Below are 13,003 nucleotides of genomic sequence, written 5' to 3' on the forward strand. Positions count from 1 at the left end.
CCAAGTTTGGCCTCACTCTATAAGAGTTATAGAGTCATAAACTTTTAACCAAAGAAAAAAAAGGGATGAAACACGAGGACTTCCCGGGAAGTCACCCATCCTAGTATTACTCTCACCCAAGCACGGTTAATTGCGGAGTTCTGATGGGATCCGGTGTATTAGTGCTGGTATGATCGCATCCGTTAGTATATGCAATGCAATCGTATATATTCTTTTTTGAAAACTTGATGAACCGTTCACCATAGGTTCCACCCGCTGTGTAGGGATACCTCATCTAGTCTTAACGAGCTTTGATGCATGGAAAAATTCTAAAACAATGCTTGAACAAGTAATTTTGGGTCCGTAATATAGCCCAAATCACAAAAATACCCGAAGAAGTACTTAAAGGTCAAAATTTGGGGTCGACAAAAAGTCAATGGAAAAGTTCCTTTGTCCTGCTTCTTTCGTCGGAGGGCTCTCTTTGGGCTTTCCGAAAAGGTATCACATGCCAAGTTTGGCCTCACGGTATAAAAGTTATAGAGTCATAAAGTTTTAACCAAAAAAAACAAATTAAAAAAAAAGAGGGATGCAACACGAGGACTTCCCGGGAGGTCTCCCATCCTAATACTACTCTCGCCCAAGCCCGCTTAACTGCGGAGTTCTGATGGGATCCGGTGTATTAGTGCTGGTATGATCGCATCCGTTAGTATATGCAATGCAATCTTATATATTCTTTTTTGAAGACTTGATGAACCATTCTTCGTGGGTCCCACCCGCTGTGTAGGGATACCCCATCTAGTCTTAACGAGCTTTGCTGCATTGAAAAAATTCTAAAACAATGCTTGAACAAGTAATCTTGGGTCCGTAATATATCCCAAATCACAAAAATACCCGAAAAAGTACTTAAAGGTCAAAATTTGGGGTCGACAAAAAGTCAATGGAAAAGTTCCTTTGTCCTGCTTCTTTCGTCGGAGGGCTCTCTTTGGGCTTTCCGAAAAGGTATCACATGTCAAGTTTGGCCTCACGGTATAAAAGTTATAGAGTCATAAAGTTTTAACCAAAAAAAACAAATTAAAAACAAAGAGGGATACAACACGAGGACTTCTCGGGAGGTCACCCATCCTAGTACTACTCTCGCCCAAGCACGCTTAACTAAAGGTCAAAATTTGGAGTCGACAAAAAGTCAATGGATATGTTCCATTGTCCTGCTACTTTCATCGTAGGGCTCTCTTTGAGCTTTTCGAAAAGGTATCACATGCCAAGTTTGGCCTGACGGTATAAAAGTTATAGAGTCATAAAGTTTTAACCAATAAAAAAAATTAAAAAAAAAGAGTGATGCAACACAAAGACTTCCCGGGAGGTCACCCATCCTAGTACTACTCTCGCCCAAGCCCGCTTAACTGCGGAGTTCTGATGGGATCCGGTGTATTAGTGCTGCTATGATCTTATCTGTTAGTATATGCAATGCAATCGTATATATTCTTTTTGGAAGAATTGATGAACCATTCGCCGTGGGTCCCACCCGCTGTGTAGGGATACCCCATCTAGTCTTAACGAGCTTTGATGCATGATAAAATTCTAAAACAATGCTTGAACAAGTAATTTTGGATCCGTAATATAGCCCAAATCACAAAAATACCCGAAAAAGTACTTAAAGGTCAAAATTTGGGGTCGACAAAAAGTCAATGAAAAAGTTCCTTTGTCCTGCTTCTTTCGTCGGAGGGCTCTCTTTGGGCTATTCGAAAAGGTATCACATGCCAAGTTTGGCCTCACGGTATAAAAGTTATAGAGTCCTAAAGTTTTAACCAAAAAAAACAAATTAAAAAAAAAGAGGGATGCAACACGAGGACTTCCCGGGAGGTCACCCATCCTAGTACTACTCTCGCCCAAGCACGCTTAACTAAATGTCAAAATTTGGAGTCGACAAAAAATCAATTGATATGTTCCATTGTCCTGCTACTTTCATCGGAGGGCTCTCTTTGGGCTTTCCGAAAATGTATCACATGCCAAGTTTGGCCTCACTGTATAAAAGTTATACAGTCATAAAGTTTTAACCAAAGAAAAATATTTAAAAAAAACGGATGCAACACGAGGACTTCCCTGAGGTCACCAATCCTAGTACTACTCTCGCCCAAGCACGCTTAACTACGGAGTTTTGATGGGATCTGGTGTATTAGTGCTGGTATAATCTCATCCGTTAGTATAGGCAATGCAATGGTGTATATTCTTTTTTGAAGACTTGATGAACCATTCGTCGTGGGTCCCACCCGCTGTGTAGGGATACCCCATCTAGTCTTAACGAGCTTTGATCATGAAAAAAATTCTAAAACAATGCTTGAACAAGTAATTTTGGGTCCGTAATATAGCCCAAATCACAAAATACCCGAAAAAGTACTTAAAGGTCAAAATTTGGGATCGACAAAAAGTCAATGGAAAAGTTCGTTTGTCCTGCTTCTTTCGTCGGAGGGCTCTCTTTGGGCTTTCCGAAAAGGTATCACATGCCAAGTTTGGCCTCACGGTATAAAAGTTATAGAATCATAAAGTTTTAACCAAAAAAAACAAATTAAAAAAAAAGAGGGATGCAACACGAGGACTTCCCGGGAGGTCACCCATCCTAGTACTACTCTCGCCCAAGCACGCTTAACTAAAGGTTAAAATTTGGAGTCGACAAAAAATCAATGGATATGTTCCATTGTCCTGCTTCTTTCATCGGAGAGCTCTCTTTGGGCTTTCCGAAAAGGTATCACATGCCAAGTTTGGCCTCACTGTATAAAAGTTATAGAGTCATAAAGTTTTAACCAATGAAAAAAATTAAAAAAAAAGAGGGATGCAACACGAGGACTTCCCGGGAGGTCACCCATCCTAGTACTACTCTCGCCCAAGCCCCCTTAACTGCGGAGTTCTGATGGGATCCGGTGTATTAGTGTTGGTATGATCTTATCTGTTAGTATATGCAATGCAATCGTATATATTCTTTTTGGAAGAATTGATGAACCATTCGCCGTGGGTCCCACCCGCTGTGTAGGGATACCCCAACTAGTCTTAACGAGCTTTGATGCATGAAAAAATTCTAAAACAATGCTTGAACAAGTTATTTTGGGTCCGTAATCTAGCCCAAATCACAAAAATGCCCGAAAAAGTACTTAAAGGTCAAAATTTGTGGTCGGCAAAAAGTCAAAGGAAAAGTTCGTTTGTCCTGTTTCTTTCGTCGGAGGGTTCTCTTTGGGATTTCCGAAAAGGTATCACATGCCTAGTTTGGCCTCACGGTATAAAAGTTATAGAGTCATAAAGTTTTAACCAAAAAAAACAAATTAAAAAAAAAGAGGGATGCAACACGAGGACTTCCCGGGAGGTCACCCATCCTAGTACAATATTCGCCCAAGCACGCTTAACTGCGGAGTTCTGATGGGATCTCGTGTATTAGTGCTGGTATGATCGCATACGTTAGTATATGCAATGCAATCGTATATATTCTTTTTTGAAGACTTGATGAACCATTCGTCGTGGGTCGCACCCGCTATGTAGGATACCCCATCTAGTCTTAACGAGCTTTGAAGCATGAAAAAATTCTAAAACAATGATTGAACAAGTAATTTTGTGTCCGTAATATAGCCCAAATCACAAATATGCCCGAAAAAGTACTTAAAGGTCAAAATTTGGGATCGACAAAAAGTCAATAAAATTGTTCCATTGTCCTGCTTCTTTCGTCGGAGGGCTCTCTTTACGCTTTCCGAAAAGATATCACATGCCAAGTTTGGCCTCACGGTATAAAAATTATAGAGTCATAAAGTTTTAACCAAAAAAAACAATTTAAAAAAAAAGAAGGATGAAACACGAGGACTTCCCGGGAGGTCACCCATCCTAGTACTACTCTCGCCCAAGCACGCTTAACTAAAGGTCAAAATTTAGAGTCGACAAAAAATCAATGGATATGTTCCATTGTCCTGCTTCTTTCATCAGAGGGCTCTCTTTGGGCTTTCCGAAAAGGTATCACATGCCAAGTTTGGCCTCACTGTTTAAAAGTTGTAGAGTCATAAAGTTTTAACCAATGAAAAAAATTTTTAAAAAAAGAGGGATGCAACACGAGGACTTCCCAGGAGGTCACCCATCCTAATACTACTCTCGCTCAAGCACACTTAACTGCGGAGTTCTGATGGGATCCGGTGTATTAGTGCTGGTATGATCTCATCTGTTAGTATATGCAATGCAATCGTATATATTCTTTTTGAAAGAATTGATGAACCTTCGCCGTGGGTCCCACCCGCTGTATAGGGACACCCCATCTAGTCTTAACGAGCTTTGATGCATAAAAAAATTCTAAAACAATGCTTTAACAAGTAATTTTGGGTCCGTAATATAGCCCAAATCACAAAAATGCGCGAAAAAGTATTTAAAGGTCAAAATTTGGGTTCGACAAAAAGTCAATGGAAAAGTTCGTTTGTCCTGCTTCTTTCGTCGGAAGGCTCTCTTTGGGATTTCCGAAAAGGTAGCACATGCCTAGTTTGGCCTCACGGTATAAAAGTTATAGAGTTATAAAGTTTTAACCAAAAAAAACAAATTAAAAAAAAAGAGGGATGCAACACGAGGACTTCCCGGGAGGTCTCCCATCCTAATACTACTCTCGCCCAAGCCCGCTTAACTGCGGAGTTCTGATGGGATCCGGTGTTTTAGTGCTGGTATGATCGCATCCGTTAGTATATGCAATGCAATCTTATATATTCTTTTTTGAAGACTTGATGAACCATTCTTCGTGGGTCCCACCCGCTGTGTAGGGATACCCCATCTAGTCTTAACGAGCTTTGCTGCATTGAAAAAATTCTAAAACAATGCTTGAACAAGTAATCTTTGGTCCGTAATATATCCCAAATCACAAAAATACCCGAAAAAGTACTTAAAGGTCAAAATTTGGGGTCGACAAAAAGTCAATGGAAAAGTTCCTTTGTCCTGCTTCTTTCGTCGGAGGGCTCTCTTTGGGCTTTCCGAAAAGGTATCACATGTCAAGTTTGGCCTCACGGTATAAAAGTTATAGAGTCATAAAGTTTTAACCAAAAAAAACAAATTAAAAACAAAGAGGGATACAACACGAGGACTTCTCGGGAGGTCACCCATCCTAGTACTACTCTCGCCCAAGCACGCTTAACTAAAGGTCAAAATTTGGAGTCGACAAAAAGTCAATGGATATGTTCCATTGTCCTGCTACTTTCATCGTAGGGCTCTCTTTGAGCTTTTCGAAAAGGTATCACATGCCAAGTTTGGCCTGACGGTATAAAAGTTATAGAGTCATAAAGTTTTAACCAATAAAAAAAATTAAAAAAAAAGTGTGATGCAACACGAAGACTTCCCGGGAGGTCACCCATCCTAGTACTACTCTCGCCCAAGCCCGCTTAACTGCGGAGTTCTGATGGGATCCGGTGTATTAGTGCTGCTATGATCTTATCTGTTAGTATATGCAATGCAATCGTATATATTCTTTTTGGAAGAATTGATGAACCATTCGCCGTGGGTCCCACCCGCTGTGTAGGGATACCCCATCTAGTCTTAACGAGCTTTGATGCATGATAAAATTCTAAAACAATGCTTGAACAAGTAATTTTGGATCCGTAATATAGCCCAAATCACAAAAATACCCGAAAAAGTACTTAAAGGTCAAAATTTGGGGTCGACAAAAAGTCAATGAAAAAGTTCCTTTGTCCTGCTTCTTTCGTCGGAGGGCTCTCTTTGGGCTATTCGAAAAGGTATCACATGCCAAGTTTGGCCTCACGGTATAAAAGTTATAGAGTCCTAAAGTTTTAACCAAAAAAAACAAATTAAAAAAAAAGAGGGATGCAACACGAGGACTTCCCGGGAGGTCACCCATCCTAGTACTACTCTCGCCCAAGCACGCTTAACTAAATGTCAAAATTTGGAGTCGACAAAAAATCAATTGATATGTTCCATTGTCCTGCTACTTTCATCGGAGGGCTCTCTTTGGGCTTTCCGAAAATGTATCACATGCCAAGTTTGGCCTCACTGTATAAAAGTTATACAGTCATAAAGTTTTAACCAAAGAAAAATATTAAAAAAAAAGGGATGCAACACGAGGACTTCCCTGAGGTCACCAATCCTAGTACTACTCTCGCCCAAGCACGCTTAACTACGGAGTTTTGATGGGATCTGGTGTATTAGTGCTGGTATAATCTCATCCGTTAGTATAGGCAATGCAATGGTGTATATTCTTTTTTGAAGACTTGATGAACCATTCGTCGTGGGTCCCACCCGCTGTGTAGGGATACCCCATCTAGTCTTAACGAGCTTTGATCATGAAAAAAATTCTAAAACAATGCTTGAACAAGTAATTTTGGGTCCGTAATATAGCCCAAATCACAAAATACCCGAAAAAGTACTTAAAGGTCAAAATTTGGGATCGACAAAAAGTCAATGGAAAAGTTCGTTTGTCCTGCTTCTTTCGTCGGAGGGCTCTTTTTGGGCTTTCCGAAAAGGTATCACATGCCAAGTTTGGCCTCACGGTATAAAAGTTATAGAATCATAAAGTTTTAACCAAAAAAAACAAATTAAAAAAAAAGAGGGATGCAACACGAGGACTTCCCGGGAGGTCACCCATCCTAGTACTACTCTCGCCCAAGCACGCTTAACTAAAGGTTAAAATTTGGAGTCGACAAAAAATCAATGGATATGTTCCATTGTCCTGCTTCTTTCATCGGAGAGCTCTCTTTGGGCTTTCCGAAAAGGTATCACATGCCAAGTTTGGCCTCACTGTATAAAAGTTATAGAGTCATAAAGTTTTAACCAATGAAAAAAATTAAAAAAAAAGAGGGATGCAACACGAGGACTTCCCGGGAGGTCACCCATCCTAGTACTACTCTCGCCCAAGCCCCCTTAACTGCGGAGTTCTGATGGGATCCGGTGTATTAGTGTTGGTATGATCTTATCTGTTAGTATATGCAATGCAATCGTATATATTCTTTTTGGAAGAATTGATGAACCATTCGCCGTGGGTCCCACCCGCTGTGTAGGGATACCCCAACTAGTCTTAACGAGCTTTGATGCATGAAAAAATTCTAAAACAATGCTTGAACAAGTTATTTTGGGTCCGTAATCTAGCCCAAATCACAAAAATGCCCGAAAAAGTACTTAAAGGTCAAAATTTGTGGTCGGCAAAAAGTCAAAGGAAAAGTTCGTTTGTCCTGTTTCTTTCGTCGGAGGGTTCTCTTTGGGATTTCCGAAAAGGTATCACATGCCTAGTTTGGCCTCACGGTATAAAAGTTATAGAGTCATAAAGTTTTAACCAAAAAAAACAAATTAAAAAAAAAGAGGGATGCAACACGAGGACTTCCCGGGAGGTCACCCATCCTAGTACAATATTCGCCCAAGCACGCTTAACTGCGGAGTTCTGATGGGATCTCGTGTATTAGTGCTGGTATGATCGCATACGTTAGTATATGCAATGCAATCGTATATATTCTTTTTTGAAGACTTGATGAACCATTCGTCGTGGGTCGCACCCGCTATGTAGGATACCCCATCTAGTCTTAACGAGCTTTGAAGCATGAAAAAATTCTAAAACAATGATTGAACAAGTAATTTTGTGTCCGTAATATAGCCCAAATCACAAATATGCCCGAAAAAGTACTTAAAGGTCAAAATTTGGGATCGACAAAAAGTCAATAAAATTGTTCCATTGTCCTGCTTCTTTCGTCGGAGGGCTCTCTTTACGCTTTCCGAAAAGATATCACATGCCAAGTTTGGCCTCACGGTATAAAAATTATAGAGTCATAAAGTTTTAACCAAAAAAAACAATTTAAAAAAAAAGAAGGATGAAACACGAGGGCTTCCCGGGAGGTCACCCATCCTAGTACTACTCTCGCCCAAGCACGCTTAACTAAAGGTCAAAATTTAGAGTCGACAAAAAATCAATGGATATGTTCCATTGTCCTGCTTCTTTCATCAGAGGGCTCTCTTTGGGCTTTCCGAAAAGGTATCACATGCCAAGTTTGGCCTCACTGTTTAAAAGTTGTAGAGTCATAAAGTTTTAACCAATGAAAAAAATTTTTAAAAAAAGAGGGATGCAACACGAGGACTTCCCAGGAGGTCACCCATCCTAATACTACTCTCGCTCAAGCACACTTAACTGCGGAGTTCTGATGGGATCCGGTGTATTAGTGCTGGTATGATCTCATCTGTTAGTATATGCAATGCAATCGTATATATTCTTTTTGAAAGAATTGATGAACCTTCGCCGTGGGTCCCACCCGCTGTATAGGGACACCCCATCTAGTCTTAACGAGCTTTGATGCATAAAAAAATTCTAAAACAATGCTTTAACAAGTAATTTTGGGTCCGTAATATAGCCCAAATCACAAAAATGCGCGAAAAAGTATTTAAAGGTCAAAATTTGGGTTCGACAAAAAGTCAATGGAAAAGTTCGTTTGTCGTGCTTCTTTCGTCGGAAGGCTCTCTTTGGGATTTCCGAAAAGGTAGCACATGCCTAGTTTGGCCTCACGGTATAAAAGTTATAGAGTTATAAAGTTTTAACCAAAAAAAACAAATTAAAAAAAAGAGGGATGCAACACGAGGACTTCCCGGGAGGTCACCCATCCTAGTACTACTCTCGCCCAAGCACGCTTAACGAAAGGTCAAAATTTGGAGTCGACAAAAACTCAATACATATGTTCCATTGTCCTGCTTCTTTCATCGGAGGGCTTTCTTTGGGCTTTCCGAAAAGGTATCACATGCCTAGTTTGGCCTCTCGGTATAAAAGTTATAGAGTCATAAAGTTTTAACCAAAGAAAAAAATTAAAAAAAAAGAGAGATACAACACGAGGACTTCCCGGGAGGTCACCCATCCTAGTACTACTCTCGCCCAAGCATGCTTAACTGCGGATTTCTGATGGGATCCGGTGTATTAGTGCTGGTATGATCGCATCCGTTAGTATATGCAATGCAATCGTATATATTCTTTTTTGAAGACTTGATGAACCATTCGCCGTGGGTCGCACCCGCTATGTAGGGATACCCCATCTAGTCTTAACGAGCTTTGATGCATGATAAAATTCTAATACAATGATTGAACAAGTAATTTTGGGTCCGTAATATAGCCCAAATCACAAATATGACCGAAAAAGTACTTAAAGGTCAAAATTTGGGATCGACAAAAAGTCAATGAAATTGTTCCATTGTCCTGCTTCTTTCGTCGGAGGGCTCTCTTTACGCTTTCCGAAAAGGTATCACATGCCAAGTTTGGCCTCACGGTATATAAGTTATAGAGTCATAAAGTTTTAACCAAAAAAAACAAATTAAAAAAAAAGAAGGATGCAACACGAGGACTTCCCGGGAGGTCACCCATCCTAGTACTACTCTCGCCCAAGCACGCTTAACTAAAGGTCAAAATTTGGAGTCGACAAAAAATCAATGGATAAGTTCCATTGTCCTGCTTCTTTCATCGGAAGGCTCTCTTTGGGCTTTCCGAAAAGGTATCACATGCCAAGTTTGGCTTGACGGTATAAAAGTTATATAGTCATAAAGTTTTAACAAAAAAAAAACAAATTAAAAAAAAAGAGGGATGCAACACGAGGACTTCTCGGGAGGTCACCCATCCTAGTACTACTCTCGCCCAAGCACGCTTAACTAAAGGTCAAAATTTGGAGTCGACAAAAACTCAATACATATGTTCCATTGTCCTGCTTCTTTCATCTGAGGGCTCTCTTTGGCTTTCCGAAAAGGTATCACATGCCAAGTTTGGCCTCACTATATAAAAGTTATAGAGTCATAAAGTTTTAACCAATGAAACAAATTAAAAAAAACAGAGAGATGCAACACGAGGACTTCCCGGGAGGTCACCCATCCTAGTACTACTCTCGCCCAAGCACGCTTAACTGCGGAGTTCTGATGGGATCCAGTGTATTAGTGTTAGTATGATCGCATCCGTTAGTATATGGAATGCAATCGTATATATTCTTTTTTGAAGACCTGATAAACCATTCGCCGTGGGTCGCACCCGCTATGTAGGGATACCCCATCTAGTCTTAACGAGCTTTGAAGCATGCAAAAATTCTAAAACAATGCTTCAACAAGTAATTTTGGGTCCGTAATATAGCCCAAATCACAAATATGCCCGAAAAAGTACTTAAAGGTCAAAATTTGGGATCGACAAAAAGTCAATGAAATTGTTCCGTTGTCTTGCTTCTTTTGTCGGAAGGCTCTCTTTACGCTTTCCGAAAAGGTATCACATGCCAAGTTTGACCTCACGGTATAAAAGTTATAGAGTCATAAAGTTTTAACCAAAAAAAACAAATTAAAAAAAAAAGAAGGATGCAACACGAGGACTTCCCGGGAGGTCACCCATCCTAATACTACTCTCGCCCAAGCACGCTTAACTAAAGGTCAAAATTTGGAGTCGACAAAAAATCAATGGATAAGTTCCATTGTCCTGCTTCTTTCATCGGAGGGCTCTCTTTGGGCTTTCCGAAAAGGTATCAGATGCCAAGTTTGGCCTGACGGTATAAAAGTTATAGAGTCATAAATTTTTAACAAAAAAAAAACAAATTAATAAAAAAGAGGGATGCAACACGAGGACTTCCCGGGAGGTCACCCATCCTAGTACTACTCTAGCCCAAGCACGCTTAACTAAAGGTCAAAATTTGGAGTCGACAAAAACTCAATACATATGTTCCATTGTCCTGCTTCTTTCATCCGAGGGCTCTCTTTGGGCTTTCCGAAAAAGGTATCACATGCCAAGTTTGGCCTCACTGTATAAAAGTTATAGAGTCATAAAGTTTTAACCAAAGAAAAAAATTAAAAAAAAAAGAGGGATGCAAGACAAGGACTTCCCGGGAGGTCACCCATCTTAGTACTACTCTCGCCCAAGCACGCTTAACTACGGTGTTCTGATGGGATCCGGTGTATTAGTGCTGGTATGATCACATCCGTTAGTATATGCAATGCAATCGTATATATTCTTTTTGGAAGAATTGATGAACCATTCGCCATGGGCCCCATCCGCTATGTAGGGATACCCCATCTAGTCTTAACGAGCTTTGATGCATGAAAAAATTCTAAAACAATGCTTGAACAAGTAATTTTTGGTCCGTAATATAGCCCAAATCACAAAAATACGCGAAAAGTACTTAAAGGTCAAAATTTAGGGTCGACAAAAAGTCAATGGAAAAGTTTGTTTGTCCTGCTTCTTTCGTCGGAGGGCTCTCTTTGGGCTTTCCGAAAAGGTATCACATGCCAAGTTTGGCCTCACGGTATAAAAGTTATAGAATCATAAAGTTTTAACCAAAAAAAACAAATTAAAAAAAAACAGGGATGCAACACGAGGAGTTCCCAGGAGGTCACCCATCCTAGTACTACTCTCGCCCAAGCATGCTTAACAAAAGGTTAAAATTTAGAGTCGACAAAAAATCAATGGATATGTTCCATTGTCCTGCTTCTTTCATCGGAGGGCTCTCTTTGGGCTTTCCGAAAATGTATCACATGCCAAGTTTGGCCTCACTGTATAAAAGTTATAGAGTCATAAAGTTTTAACCAAAGAAAAAAATTAAAAAAAAGAGGGATGAGACACGAGGACTTCCCGGGAGGTCATCCATCTTAGTACTACTCTCGCCCAAGCACGCTTAACTGCGGAGTTCTGATGGGATCCGGTGTATTAGTGCTGGTATGATCACATCCGTTAGTATATGCAATACAATCGTATATATTGTTTTTTGAAGACTTGATGAACCATTTGCCATAGGTCTCATCCGCTATGTAGGGATACCTCATCTACTCTTAACGAGCTTTGATGCATGAAAAAATTCTAAAACAATGCTTGAACAAGTAATTTTGGGTTCGTAATATAACCCAAATCACAAAAATACCCGAAAAAGTACTTAAAGGTCAAAATTTGGGGTCGACAAAAAGTCAATGGAAAAGTTCCTTTGTCCTGCTTCTTTCGTCGGAGGGCTCTTTTTGGGCTTTCCGAAAAGTTATTACATGCCAAGTTTGGCCTCACGGTATAAAAGTTATAGAGTCATAAAGTTTTAACCAAAGAAAAAAATTAAAAAAAAGAGGGATGCAACACGAGGACTTCCCGGGAGGTCACCCATCCTAGTACTACTCTTGCCCAAGCACGCTTAACTGCGGAGTTCTGATGTGATCCAGTTTAGTGCTGGTCTGACCGCATCCATTAGTATATGTAATGCAATCGTATATATTCTTTTTTTAAGACTTGATGAACCATTCGCCATGGGTCCCAGCCGCTATGTAGGGATACCCCATCTAGTCTTAACGACCTTTGATGCATGAAAAAAATCTAAAACAATGTTTGAACAAGTAATTTTGGGTCCGTAATATAGCCCATATCACAAAAATGCCCCAAAAAGTACTTAAAGGTCAAAATTTGGGGTCGACAAAAAGTCAATGGAATAGTTCTATTGTCCTGCTTCTTTCGTCGGAGGGCTCTCTTTAGGTTTCCGAAAAGGTATCACATGCCAAGTTTGGCCTCACGGTATAAAAGTTATAGACTCATAAAGTTTTAACCAAAAAAAACAAATTAAAAAAAAAGATGGATGCAACACGAGGACTTTCCGGGAGGTCACCCATCCTAGTACTACTCTCGCCCAAGCACGCTTAACTAAAGGTCAAAATTTGGAGTCGACAAAAAGTCAATGGATATGTTCCATTGTCCTGCTTCTTTCATCGCTGGGCTCTCTTTGAGCTTTCCGAAAAGGTATCACATGCCAAGTTTGGCCTGACGTTATAAAAGTTATAGAGTCATAAAGTTTTAACCAAAAAAAAACAAATTAAAAAAAAAGAGGGATGCAACACGAGGAGTTTCCGGGAGGTCACCCATCCTAGTACTACTCTCGCCCAAGCCCGCTTAACTGCGGAGTTTTGATGGGATCCGGTGTATTAGTGCTGGTATGATCGCATCTGTTAGTTTATGTAATGCAATCGTATATATTCTTTTTGAAAGAATTGATGAACCATTCGTCGTGGGTCCCACCCGCTGTGCAGGGATACCCCATCTAGTGTTAACAAGCTT

The sequence above is a fragment of the Arabidopsis thaliana genome, chromosome 5 (genome assembly GCF_000001735.4).
Source record: "Arabidopsis thaliana chromosome 5, partial sequence".
NCBI lineage: Eukaryota > Viridiplantae > Streptophyta > Magnoliopsida > Brassicales > Brassicaceae > Arabidopsis > Arabidopsis thaliana.